The sequence below is a fragment of the Phocoena sinus genome, chromosome 12 (genome assembly GCF_008692025.1).
Source record: "Phocoena sinus isolate mPhoSin1 chromosome 12, mPhoSin1.pri, whole genome shotgun sequence".
NCBI lineage: Eukaryota > Metazoa > Chordata > Mammalia > Artiodactyla > Phocoenidae > Phocoena > Phocoena sinus.
The window spans coordinates 14,305,635-14,316,658 of NC_045774.1; the positions used below are offsets into that span (position 1 = coordinate 14,305,635).

General features: G+C 40.4%; 1 pseudogene; it reads right to left on the reverse strand.

Annotated features, from left to right (window-relative positions):
- Positions 1 to 3,594: 3,594 nt before the first annotated feature.
- LOC116763266 lies at positions 3,595 to 10,790 on the reverse strand (annotated as a pseudogene).
- Between the last annotated feature and the right edge of the window lie 234 nt (positions 10,791 to 11,024).

Below are 11,024 nucleotides of genomic sequence, written 5' to 3' on the forward strand. Positions count from 1 at the left end.
GCCCTAGCCACAGAAATAAAAGGAATACAAATTGGAAAAGAAGAAGTAAAACTGTCATGTTTTGCCAATTGACATGATAGTATACATAGAAAATCCTAAAGATGCCACCAGAAAACTACTAGAACTAATCAATGAATTTGGTAAGGTTGCAGGATACAAAATTAATGCACAGAAATTTCTGGCATTCCTATACACCAACAACGTAAAATCAGAAAGATAAATTAAGAAAACGCTCCCATTTACCATTGCAACAAGAGGAATAAAATACCTAGGAATAAACCTGCCTAAGGAAGCCAGAGACTTGTACTCAGAAAACTATAAAACACTGATGAAAGACACCGAAGATGACATAAACAGATGGAGAAATATACCACGTTCTCGGATTGGAAGAATCAATATTGTGAAAATGACTATACTATGCAAAGCAATCTACAGATTCAATACAATCCCTATCAAACTACCAATGGCATTCTTCACAGAATTAGAACAAAAAATTTTACAACTCGTAAGGAAACACAAAAGACCCTGAATAGCCAAAGCAATCTTGAGAAAGAAAAATGGAGTTGGAGGAATCAGTCTCCCCAACTTCAAACTATACCACAAAGCTACAGTAATCAAGACAGTATGGTACTGGCACAGAAACAGAAATATAGATCAATGGTACAGTATAGAATACCCAGAGATAAACCCATGCACATATGGGCACCTAATTTACGACAAAGGAGGCAAGAACATAAAATGGAGAAAAGACAGCCTCTTCAATAAGTGTTGTTGGAAAAACTGCACAGCTACATGTAAAAGAATAAAATTAGAACACTCCCTAACACCATACACAAAAATAAACTCAGAATGGATTAAAGACCTAAATGTAAGACCAGACACTATAAAAGTCTTAGAAGAAAACATAGGAAAAACACTCTATGACATAAACCACAGCAAGATCTTTTTTGACCCACCTCCTAGAGAAACGGAAATAAAAAACAAATAAACAAATGGGACTTAATTAAACTTAAAGGCTTTTGCACAGCAAAGGAAACTATAAACAAGACAAAAAGACAACTCTCAAAATGGGAGAAAATATTTGCAAATGAAACAATGGACAAAAGATTAATTTCCAAAATATACAAACAGCCCATGGATCTCAATATCAGAAAAACAAACAATCCAGTTAAAAAATGGGTGGAAGACCTAAATAGATATTTCACCAAGGAAGGCATACAGATGGTCAAGATGTACATGAAAAGATGCTCAACATCACTAAATATTAGAGAAATGCAAATCAAAACTACAATGAGGTAACACCTCACACTGGTTAGAATGGCCATTATCCAAAAATCTAGAAACAATAAATGCTGGAAAGGGTGTGGTGAAAAGGGAACCCTCCTGCACTGTTGGTGGGAATGTAAATTGATACAACCACTGTGGAAAACAGTATGGAGGTTGCTTAAAAAACTAAAAATAGAACTACCATATGACCCAGCAATCCCACTACTGGGCACATACCCTGAGAAAACCATAATTCAAAAAGACACATGCACCCCAATGCTCACTGCAGCACTATTTACAATAGCCAGGACATGGAACCAACCAAAATGTCCATCGACAGATGAATGGATAAAGAAGATGTGGTGGGCTTCCCTGGTGGCACAGTGGTTGAGAGTCCGCCTGCCGATGCAGGGGACACGGGTTCGTGCCCTGGTCTGGGAAGACCCCACATGCCGCGGAGCGGCTAGGCCCATGAGCCACGGCCGCTGAGCCTGTGCGTCCGGAGCCTGTGCTCCGCAAGGGGAGAGGCCACAACAGTGCAAGGCCCACGTACTGCAAACAACAACAAAAAAAAAAGACGTGACACATATATACAATGGAATATTACTCCGCCATAAAAAGAAATGAAATTGAGTTATTTGTAGTGAGGCGGATGGATGTAGAGTCTGTCATACAGAGTGAAGTAAGTCAGAAAGAGAAAATAAATACCATACGCTAATGCATATACATGGAATCTTAAAAAACAAATGGTACTGATGAACCTAGTTGCAGGGCAGGAATAAAGAGGTAGACATAGAAAATGGACTTGAGGACATGGGGTGGGACGGTGAAGCTGGGGCGAAGTGAGAGTAGCACTGACATATATACACTACCGAATGTAAAATAGTTGACTGGTGGGAAGCAGCCGCATAGCACAGGGAGATCAGCTTGGTGCTTTGTTATGACCTAGAGGGGTGGGATAGGGAGGCTGGGAGGGAGGCTCAAGAGGGAGGGGATGTGGGGACATGTGTATGCATATGGCTGATTCTCTTTGTTGTGCAACAGAAACTAACACAGTATCGTGAAGCAATTATACTCCAATAAAGATCTATTTAAAAAAAAAAGAGGCTTAACAATATTTTTATTTTGAAATAATTTCAGATTTTAAATGAAATTTTGCAAAAATAGTACAAAATATTCCCACATGTTTTACCTATATTCCCCAAATGTTAACAATTTATCACACTTACTTTTTCATTCTATCATTCTTACTATCATTCTATCTATCTACTTATCTATCTACCTATTTATTCTTTTTTCCTGAGACATTTGAGAGTAAGTTGCCAACATCAGGATGTACGTCCTCAAAACAGGTTATTTTATTTTACTTAACCACAGTACTCTGATCAAAATCAGTAAGTTCATACAGATACGATACTGTTGTCTAACCTATAGACCTTATTCAGATTTTACCAACTGTTTTACAGATGCCCACTTTCTGATTCAATATCCAAGGCAAAATCACCCTTGCATTAGTTGTCATGTGTCTTTAGCCTCTTTTAATCTGGAACAGTTCATGATCTTGACAATTTTGAAGAGTTCCAGCCGGCTACTTTGTAGACTATCTCTCAGTCTGGGTTTTTCTTTTTTTGTTTTGTTTTGTTTTAATATTGCCTATTAGCACAGTAACAAATGCAGACTTCAGTAGTCCTCAACATAGAACCAATCCACTGAACAACTCCTATCCCATGCCTTACAGTTAACAGCTTAAGGTATTTTACTACAGGTTTTCACAAGTTCTGATGCAAACCTCTATCTTTTCATAAGAAAGTAGATTGGCATATAAAATAAAATACATAACTACTCACTTCCTATACGGTGCCATATAGCCGTGTGTCCATTTTATATATATGAGATGACAGTCTCTAAAAGCTGTTAAATATCAATGTTCCCTTCCAAGAAGGGAAAACAAATTCCAATTTTTTTAAACAAAAAACTGTACAGTCTTGCAAGGACTTGACATAAATGGCCATGTGTGTAACCTGTACAAATTAAGCTGTTTCAAGTTACAGACTACAAGCAACTGAACCCAAATGTCTATTCTTCTCTGTATTGCATTTCAGCTAATATTGCAGAACTAATGACGGTTTTAAACATTGCTATTGCCAATTCTGTCTATTGTAGCAAGATACCTTAAGTTACAACAAAATCTTAGGAAATAAGACTGAATAGTATCTGTCATAGAAATACCCTACTCTTGATCAACTCCCACCCTCCCCTACCCCATCAAAATCATAAGCAGCTCTCTCTGTGACAGACAAATAACGTATAGAATTGTGAAAATCCAATTTATGTAGCGTACCCCTTGGTCCACTGTCTGGCCATTCTGTCGTGTTCTGCTCTGTTGGTCATATACTGAGTGGCAATACTTCCCACCAAGGGGTCGGCAGGATTACAGTCTGTAAGAAGTGAGCAGATAGAAAGAAGGACTTTAGATATGGTTAGTGCTGGACTCCAGTTATCTTTCAATATGTCCAAGCAAATAACTCCTTGACTTAATACTACAAGTGATAGATTCTTGTCCGAAATGCAACCTTTGGAAGCTTGAAGGGATATTCTGGGGTAAAAGTGATATCAAGGAAGAATACACCACCCTCATACACGGACCCTGGAGGCCGTAGAATGGTTGATCTCCATTCCTAGCTGTTATCGCCTTTGGGACCAGCACTGCAGTTGGGTGGAGGGTCTAAAGTGATCTCCGCCAGCTGCTTCTGAATCCTCTTGGCACTCATGGAGAGGGGTTTGGAGTTTTTGCTCATGCTGACTTTACTCTCCTTCTTCTTGGGGGTGTTTGTTTCTCGGTTTGCTGGTTGGAGGACGAAAATGGGGAGGAGCTGGTTCTGGCCCTCGAATTTTCATCCGCAGAGTGACCCCCCCCCACCACCACCACCCGGCAAACAGCCCCTCTCTTCGTGTCTGGCTGCTTTGCTGCGGCTGAGCCTGGCCACTCGAGTCTCTCTCTCGCTGGGAGAGAAGTGGAAGTGCAGCAACAGCAACTACTAAACAGGCAGTGTTTTCCCCCAGCCACACACCGGGGGGTGGGGGGGCACACCCCGCCCCTCCCCCCCGCCCCTCCCACACCGGCCCCGTCCCACCCACGCGGGCTCCCCGCCCCCTGGACACCTCCAGGGAGAGGGGCGCAAGCAGCGCTCGGGGGACCCTGGGAAGCCCGGCCCCCTCCAGACCCGGGATGCTGGGCCTAGGGGGCGAGGGCTGTGAATTTTCTCTCAAGAGGTCTGGGGACCGCCCTGGGTTTTTCTGATGTTTCCTTTGACTAAATTCAGGTTATGCATTTTGGGCAGGAATCACAGAAATGTTCCTGCTTTGTGTGTCACCTGTGCCAGTTTGCCTCATTACTGATGACATCACCTTTGATCACTTGGATAAGGTGCTGTCTGGCTAGATCTCTTCCTCTCCATAAAGTTAATATTTTCCCTTCCCAATTAAAAAGTATCTGTGTGGCAGTACTACAAAGCTATAAAGAATATTCTGTTTCTCATCATATTTTTCCTTCTTAGTTTTAGCATCCATTGATAATTCTTGCTTGAAACAATTATTGCTCCATGCTCTCCACATCCTACCTCCTTCCTGCACACACAGCTGAAATACAGTTCGTAGCCCTCTTCCTCAGAGGGACAATACAACTTGTTCTAGCCCAAAAACTCTGACTGCAGGTGGTGTATGTCCCTTCCTGGTTTGGCCCCCAAATGTCTCATATTATCCTACAAGGTCTTTGTCAGTCGATCGCATGCATAAGATCTAGTAAAGGACTCCAAGAAGTCTTTGGTAATTGTGGAGCCACTAGAACCTGAAATCTAAGCCATTAAGGGAGTCCTGTGAGCTTGGATGGGGGAAATGTATTCTCATGAATTTTAACTGGACCTTAGCATTCCCTGTATTTATGAATGTAGTCAGTGGTTACAACAGTGTTAGCAAAATGTGCCTTTGTCTCCCATAGAAATCACAGATATTTCATATCACATTACACTTGATGCAGATATCTTGAAATATATTTACCTGGCACTATTTTGTAATTAACTTTGAATTTTGGTTACTAGCTCTTTTTTTTTCTCTTCCACATTTACAAACACTATTCTTAGAGGAGGCCCATAGGCATCAGCAGACTGCTAAAGGGCTCCAAGACATAAAATAGGGTAACTTGGATGGAGCTGATCCCTGAGTCACCACTTGGTGGGGAGCCATCGGGAAAGCAGGTGGGGAGTATTTGCACTAGAATTTGTGTGTGAGAGAGAAATAAGCCACTGAGATTTATGATGTTATTTGTTCAGCAATTATCCTGTTCAGACTAACAGAAAGAATGAAGTCACAAATTTGGAAATTAACATTCATGGGAAGATAGTTGAAGCCATGGGATCGGACGTGATAATTGAGGAAGGAGAAAGAAAAAGAAGCCAAGTGCTGAACTTTGGGTAAATATTACATTTTGAAAAAGAGAACAAAACAAACAAAAAAACACTGTTAAGGAAGCAGACAGAATAGAAGAAATGCAATAGTAGAAAGACAACCAGAAATATATGGGGCAAGAAATTACAGAAATGACACCATGTTCTAATTCCTCAGATGTCTTCATATAGAAAGTCCTTATATGTGGTCTCTGCTAAAAAGATAAGAAACGAAAACCTTTGGGGTAGGTTTTCTGAAATATACCTAGAAATTTGCTAAATGACACGTATAGTACTTCTCCAAGAAACTCTAGTTTCTTTAGCTATAAGAAAATTGCTATTCAGATTAGAAGAGGTAATAAAAGCAAACACATGCAAAAGAAGCTTGTACAGCTTCTGACGTGTACCTGTCCTAAATAAAATTGTCTCTTTCCCTCCTCAAACCTTCTCCTCTACCATTTCACAGACTATCCCAGAATTTAAGAAGTAAAGAGTATATTAAGAAAACTGTAAACATTCTGAGTCAAAAGCATTGGTATTAGACTTATTATACTAGTTACACTGTGAATATTCTACCTATAAAACTAAAATAAGCAAAATCATGATTAGGATTCAGCCAGCACCTTGAGATTCTATTTGGGAGACAGACTGAGTGATAATTACGGAAAAGAGAGGCTGTGATTTTAAAATGCCACCCAAGGAGTATCAAGAAAACACACCACAATTTGATGGGGTTTTGTACCAGGGGGTCCTCATGAGCTATACAAAAATGCACATCAGGGTACTGGCACAAAAACAGAAACATAGATCAATGGAACAGGATAGAAAGCCCAGAGATAAACCCACGCACATATGGTCACCTTATCTTTGATAAAGGAGGCAAGAATATACAATGGAGAAAAGACAGTCTCTTCAATAAGAGGTGCTGGGAAAACTGGACAGCTACAGGTAAAAGAATGAAATTAGAGCACTCCCTAACATCATACACAAAAATAAACTCAAAATGGATTAAAGACCTAAATATAAGGCCAGACACTATAAAACTCTTAGAGGAAAACACAGGCAGACCACTCTATGACATAAATCACAGCAAGATCCTTTTTGACCCACCTCCTAGGGAAATGGAAATAAAAACAAACAAATGGGACCTAATGAAACTTAAAACCTTTTGCATAGCAAAGGAAACCATAAACAAGACAAAAAGACAACCCTGAAAATGGAGAAAATATTTGCAAATGAAGCAACTGACAAAGGATTAATCTCCAAAATATACAAGCAGCTCATGCAGCTCCATATCAAAAAAACAAACAACCCAATCCAAAAATGGGCAGAAGACCTAATTAGACATTTCTCCAAAGAAGATATACAGGTCGCCAACAAACACATGAAAGGATGCTCAACATCACTAATTATTAGAGAAATGCAAATCAAAACTACAATGAGGTATCACCTCACACCAGTTAGAATGACCATCATCTAAAAATCTACGAACAATAAATGTTGGAGAGGGTGTGGAGAAAAGGGAACCCTCTTGCCCTGTTGGTGGCAATGTAAATTGATACAGCCACTATGGAGAACAGTATGGAGGTTCCTTAAATAACTAAAAATAGAACTACCATACGACCCAGCAATCCCACTACTGGGCATATACCCTGAGAAAACCATAGTTCAAAAAGAGTCATGTACCACAATGTTCATTGCAGCTCTATTTACAATAGCCAGGACCTGGAAGCAACCTAAGTGTCCATCGACAGATGAATAGATAAAGAAGATGTGGCACATAGGTACAATGGAATATTACTCAGCCATAAAAAGAAATGAAATTGAGTTATTTGTAGTGAGGTGGTTGGACCTAAAGACTGTCATACAGAGTGAAGTAAGTAAGAAGGAGAAAAACAAATACCGTATGCTAACACATATATATATGGAATCTAAAAAAAAATGGTTCTAACAAATGGCAAGATAGGAATAAGGATGCAAACGTAGAGAACGGACTTAAGGACACGGGGAGGGGGAAGGGCAAGCTGGGACGAAGTGAGAGAGTGGCATGGACATATATACACTACCGAATGTAAAATAGATAGCTAGTGGGATGCAGCCTCATAGCACAGGGAGATAAGCTCGGTGCTTTGTGACCACCTAGAGGGGTGGGATAGGGAGGGTGGGATGGAGATGCAAGAGGGAGGAGATATGGGGATATATGTATACGTATAGCTGATTCACTTTGTTATAAAGCAGAAACTAACACACCATTGTAAAGCAATTATAATCCAATAAAGATGTTTTTAAAAAAATGCACATGGGTCCTTAGAAACTCAACTTGAATCCCTCCAATGCTGGAACTCCTCTTATCTCGTGTTCTTTTATCACAAACACAAAATGAAGGGGAGGAGAGGGATGCTAAAATGTTAATCCATGAACTTTAAACACATATATATAACTTTAGCTACATGTTATTTGTTCAGGGTTTTTTTGTTGGTTTTTTTTTTTGTTTTTTTTTTTGTTTTTTTTTGCGGTACGCGGGCCTCTCACTGTTGTGGCCTCTCCCGTTGCGGAGCACAGGCTCTGGACGCGCAGGCTCAGCCGCCATGGCTCACGGGTCCAGCTGCTCCACAGCATGTGAAATCTTCCCGGACCGGGGCACGAACCCGTGTCCCCTGTATCGGCAGGCGGACTCTCAACCACTGCACCACCAGGGAAGCCCTGCTCAGTTGTTTTAATAATGGATGTGGATATCTTACATAGAAAAGAAATATGAAACTGTAGACATTCTAAAACATTCACTTACAAAGTTGCCTGGAAAATGAAAAAAACAGATTAACATTGCCACAGTCTAAAACAAAATCTACCTCTCATCTGCTTAGAAAAGTTTTATTAAGCAGCACTTGGAATCACCATTTTCAAAATATGGATTTGAGCAAATGAAAGCGTTTTGATAGGAGTCCTTTAATTGCATCTCTTTCTTCTCTCACCTTAGAGCTGCTTTTCTTTTACCCCAAACTGAGGAATGTGCAATTTTCTAGAGGCTGAGACTGTTTCCATAATCAGCAGCCATCTATACAGAATGACAGCAGAACTGAAAAGATTCTAACCTATGCCACCAAAAAATTTTCTAAAGAATTGACTCTATGAAAAACGCCAGAACCTGAGTGACAAGTCCTAGCAACTCCTCCCTCTTACAGTTTCAGGAAGAAAGTGCTGCCACCTACAGGACGTATATGGAACTAATGCCTACAAAAAAAGATGGAGAGAGTCTTTCGGCTTTTATAGTCGTAAACAGCTAAAGAGAAAAAAACCAAAAAAAAGCATGACAAAGGAGAGTAATAAAATGTGCCCGCTTCCAAATTCATTTACTAAATATATTCTACTTCTCTGTTTTCTAATCTTCAGCCACTAACCATATGTGGCTAATAAGCCCTTGAAATGTGGCTAATGTGACAGGAATGAAGAGTTTTTTTTAAATTTCATTTGAATTAACTCAATTGACTTCAGATTTAAAACCGACACTCAAGTCAGTCATTGGAAAACTTTTAAGTATGTTTGTGACAAGTTGGGTATATGAATTTACTTTTTCAACTGTAAGTTTTATGATATCTACATATAGATAAAATATGCCTGGGCTTCCCGGGTGGCGCAGTGGTTGGGAGTCGGCCTGCTAATGCAGGGGACACGGGTTCGAGCCCTGGTCTGGGAAGATCCCACGTGCCGCGGAGCGACTGGGCCCGTGAGCCACAACTGCTGAGCCTGCGCGTCTGGAGCCTGTGCTCCGCAACAAGAGAGGCCGCGATGGTGAGAGGCCCGCGCACCGTGATGAGGAGTGGCCCCCACTTGCCACAACTGGAGAAAGCCTTCGCACAGAAACGAAGACGCAACACAGCAAAAATAAATTAAATAAATTAATAAACTCCTAACCCCAACATTTAAAAAAAAAAAAATATGCCTGATGAAAGAAGTGCTGTAAGTGAAAAATACACACAAAATTCTGAAGACTCAGTCCAAAGCCAAGGAATGTAATATAGCTCATTAATATTTTTTATATTGATAACATTTTGAAATTATGATATTTTGGATATGTTGGATAAAATGTGTCAAGGTTAATTCACTGTCTTATTTTTACTTTTTAATTTGATGACTAGAAAGTTTTAAGCGACACACATGACTCACATTATACTTCTGCTGCACAGTACTGTTCTGATTTAAAGGCCCGAAAGAAAAGAGGTAAATGTGTTCAGTGTCTTACAGAATTACATGAAGTGCTATCTTATAAAATGCTCTTAGGTTCTGAGTGTTTAATTGCTATCTGGCCCCAAGATTAATAAAAAGCATGCAGTAGACACTGATATTTGTATGGATTAATAGAACACAACTTTTAGAGGAAATTATCTAACATCACTTTCAATGACCCTCATTGTGACTGATAAATATCTAAAAATGGGAGAAATTTTAGATCTTGATGAATGTAATTGTAACTATTGATGACCATCTATATCATGGCGAACGAACTGATGACAGAAACCACACATTTTTAAAGAAATTCCAATAAGTTTGTCCTCTGTTCCATTTCTTCCATCAGTTTCCAGCATTCTATCTCCAGACTATGCATTTCAAGGACTCCACCCCAGCGATCTCCCACTGCCCTTCACTCTCCCAAGTGCAGGGCACAGACGCTTCTCCGTGGTCCCTGCCTTTGTCCTTAGCTAGAAAGCAGTCCTCCATAGCATAACCATATCCTTCATGGAGGGTGTCTTCTTCCAAGCCACAAAAATCATACCTCCCCTTTCTTTCTCCTCCATAACCCACCTTTAACATATGCTTCTGTTACTTAGAAAACAAAACCAAACAAACGAAAGAAAAGACAGGCAGATGATTCAGCTGGCAGATACCCACACAAAGATAGGGAGCTCGATGTTCCTGATGTGGCGAGATGGTCCCATTTTAACCTTCAAAGTCTCACCTTGCCGCAGACCAGGACGTATGGTCACCCTACTTGAAAGTCTCACCTTGCCGGAGACCAGGACGTATGGTCACCCTACTTGACAATCTGACCTGTTGACAGCAAAGCAAGAGAGAGGCGAACGTCATAGTTTATGCTCCAGCAACACCCCACTGCCTGTGTTTCCTGCAGTTTCTAGCCTCTTCCCTTTACCGGTAAACACAGCCACCTTTCTCCTTACCGCTCCCTTAACTGGCCTGATTTATGTTAATCTTTCAGGCATCATTTCCCTTCCAAATTCTTTACTCATTCCCCCAGGCTGAGGTCAGTTGTTAACACTGTACTTTAATCCTCTGTCCATCCCCCAAGGCCCCCATCAGCTG